The 3,795-nt window shown below is 42.1% G+C and overlaps 1 pseudogene; it reads left to right on the top strand.

The window, feature by feature from the left end:
• The first annotated feature begins 363 nt into the window (after positions 1-363).
• LOC103265867 lies at positions 364-719 on the top strand (annotated as a pseudogene).
• Positions 720-3,795: the final 3,076 nt, after the last annotated feature.

Below are 3,795 nucleotides of genomic sequence, written 5' to 3'. Positions count from 1 at the left end.
GGGTAGGGGGAGTGGGATTGACAGTTATGGGGAACTGCCAGGGAAGGGAGGGTCACACCTCATCAATAAAGGTAACTGCATAGTGAACATTTGTATACCTAATCCTGAATTGTATCCCACATCTTTAAAATACAAATTTTAAAAAGGGATTGGCAGTAGTGAGAAACTGCCAGGGTAGGGTGGGTGGGATTGGCAGCTGAGGGAAACTGCCAGGGGAGGGGGTGCACTCTCATCACCAAGGGTACCTTCATAATGAATATTTGTATACCTAACCCTGAATTGTACCCCAAATTTTTAAAATAAAATATTTTTTAAAAAAGATTTGTTGGAGTCAAGTATCCTTCCACGTGGAGCTGAACAATCATGGTGACCCAGGTGTGGTCACTGATGAGGTTCCTCATCAAGGGCAGTGTGGCTGGGGGCGCTTTTACCTGGTTTATGGCCAGGAACTACTGGGACCCAGTGACAAGAGCCAGGCGGCCCTGCGGAAGGTCAGGGAGGTGGTTCTCCCAGCCATGTACCAGTTCAGCCAGTAGGTGTGTCAGCAGACAGGCCAGCAGCTACCCCAGCTCCTAGCCCCTCCAAAGATTGACTTTCCCATTCGAGACACCTGGAATTCAGGTGTCATCAGGGTGATGTCGGCTCTATCGGTAGCACCCTCCAAGGCCTGCAAGTACTCCAGGGAGGGCTGGGAATATGTAAAGATGCACATCAAGTAGCAAGCAGCAGAGGCTGCTTGTCCTGGTCAGAACAGGCATGGAGGTCACTGACCAGAAGATTTCAGATGGGGACCCCACTCTGAAGGCAGCTTCCGGCCTTGCCAGCCCAATAAAGAACTTCCAAAGTGTTCAAAAAAAAAAAGATATGCTATTGAACATCTATAAGGGTACCTGATCTCAAACCAGGCAAAGTGAGAGCCAGAGGGATGTCCAGACTTTACCTGCACAATGGCCACTTGTATACCTAATCCTGAATTGTACATCTTTAAAATAAAATGAAATATTTTTTAAAAAAGAAACATGTTGTTGGATCCAATTTACTAGAATCTTGTTTAGAATTTTTGCATCTGTGTTCATCAAGGAGATTGGCCTGTAATTCTCTTTCCTTGTTGGGTCTTTGCCAGGTTTGGGTATCAGTATGCTGTTAGCTTCATAAAATGAGTTAGGAAAAATTCCATCATTCTTGATTGCCTAGAATACTTTCAATAGGTTTGGAATCAGCTTCTCCTTGTATGCCTTGTAGAATTCAGCTGGGAAGCCATCTGGTCCAGGGCTTTTTTTAGCAGGGAGATTTCTTATGACTGAGTCAATTTCCTATTTAGAGTTTCAATTTCTTCTTGTTTCAACTTTGGGAGATTGTGTGATGTCAGAAAGTGTTCGATTTTCTTTAAGTTTTCTAGTTTATTTGAATACAGATATGCATAGTAATCTCTAATAATCTTTTTAATTTCTTCAGAGTCAGTTGTGATCACACCTTTTGCATTTCTAACTGTCTTTATTCAAACTTTCTCTCTTTTTTTTGTCAGGGGTCTGTCAATCATATTTATCCTTTTAAAGAACCAGGTTTTTGCCTTGTTGATCCTTTCTATAATGTTTTTGTCTTCTATATCCTGCAATTGTGATTTTATATTGGTGATCTGGATTCTTATGCTGAAGTTAGGATTTAGATAATCTAGCCTTTCCAGTTCCCTTAGGTTGATGTTAGGCTGTGTATTTGATCTTTCTGTTTTCTTGATGTAAGCATGCAATGCCATAAATTCTCCTCTTAACATTGCTTTCATGGCATCCCAGAGATTCTGACAAGATGAAGAGACATAGAGTGACAAACTGGATAAAGAATGTGATCCAGCAATCTGCTGCCTCCAGGAAACTCATCTCACTGCAAAGGACATCCACAGGCTCAAAGATAAAGGTTTGAAAATGATCTTTCAGGCAAATAGAAAACAGAAGAGTGCAGGGGGTAGCTATTCCGATTTCAGGCAAAGCAGACTTCAAATCATCAAAAGTTAAAAAGGACACAGAAAAACATTACATAATGATAAAAAGCTCAATCCACCAGCAAGAATAAATATCCATCTTAAACATATATGCACCCAACACAGGAGCACCCAGTTTTATAAAACAACTACTAGGTAAACTAAGAGAGCACACTAACTCTCATACTATAATTGTTAGAGACCTAATACCCCACTAACAGCTCTAGATAGATCATCAAGACAAAAAAAAACAACAGACAAGGAGATCCAGAACCTTAACCTGACCACGTGATCAAATGGATCTAATAAACATCTACAGAACATTCCACTCAACAACTACTCATCACCATGTGGAACATACTCCAAGACAATCACATTCTCAGACATAAATCAAGTGTGAACAAATTTCAAAAGATTGAAATAATACCATGCATCTTCTCAGATCATAATGGAATAAAAATAAATATTGCAGTGAGAGGATTGCCTGAGCCCACGGGTTCGAGAACAGCCTGGGCAACTTGGTGAGACCTCATCTCTATAATAAATCAAAAAATTAGCCTGGTGTGGTAACAAGCCTGTAGTTCCAGCTACTTGGAAGACTGAGGCAGAAGAATAGCCTGAGCCCAGCAGTTTGACACTGGGGTGGCCATGAGCATGCCACTGAACTCTAGCCTGGATAACGGAGTGAGACTCCCACTCAAACTAAATATTGCCACCAACAAGGTCCCCCTAAAACACACATGGACACTAAACAACATGCAGCTGAACAACTTCTTGCTTAACATGGAAATTAAGACAGAAATAAAAAGATTTCTGGAAACAAATGTATTGTTTTTATTAAAGAAAAGTAAATGTTTATTTCCTTTTTTAATGATAGATTTAAAAATATGTAATTACTGATAAGATGCATACTATCTCTTAAATAAGAAAAAAATCCCAAACAGTCAAGATAATGTGATCCCTTGTTTGTAAAAATCTGTATAGATTTTATCAATATTATACTCTACTGCAGTATAAGAATAGACAATAAATTCGGTATTATCTCTGAGTAATAAAGGATGAATTTTATTTTTCTTCATTTTACTTATCTATATTTTTATTGTGTGCTGCTTTTATCATTAAGATGTGTTATATTTAAAGAATTCATTCTTAGTGAGTTGGATGAAAAATAGAGTTCAAAAATGGCCGTGGAAGCGGAAGCGGTGGTGGCAGCCTGGGAACTATATCGCACCACCCTAAACTGGTTAATAGTAGCATGAAAGACCCATTTGGTCAATTAGAAACAAGGAGGGGTGTTCCGGTAAGATGGTGATGGCACAGGTGGAATTGTAATATTCTCCAAATGTGAGTTCCCAGAAAGACTCTTACTTCTCTTCCTCCACCCCCCTGCCCATCACCAGCTGCAACAGTCCGAGGCCCGGAGACCCTTGGCCCCACATAAGGTCAGCTATTGTGGCCCCCAGCTGCTGCTGCTCCACTATAGGTGGCCCCAGCCCCAGCTGCATGGAAATTCCAGCTCCCTCCCCAGCTACATCTCTCACCTAGTGCCAAGCCACCGCCTGTGGAGGCCCTTGGATACCGCCTTGTGGAGATATGAGTTCCCTTGCTGACTACACTGATCCACCAGGCACTCAACCGCCCAGCACTCAGTCGCCACCAGCTCCCACCCTGACTGGGCTCCCGGTACTCGCTCCCCAGAGTTCCAGCTCCCCACCCTGGGTTCTGGGTTCTGCCCAGCCCTATTTCAAGCCACCGTCATCCAAGGAGGCTATAGGCGCCCACCCTTCAGAGATACCAGCTCCATTTCTGGCTGAAGTACC

This window comes from Carlito syrichta, unplaced genomic scaffold, assembly GCF_000164805.1.
Source record: "Carlito syrichta isolate Samal-C Ts95f unplaced genomic scaffold, Tarsius_syrichta-2.0.1 Scaffold306891, whole genome shotgun sequence".
NCBI lineage: Eukaryota > Metazoa > Chordata > Mammalia > Primates > Tarsiidae > Carlito > Carlito syrichta.
The sequence above is the reverse complement of the archived record's forward strand: the minus strand, read 5'-3'. Positions and strand labels throughout refer to the sequence as shown.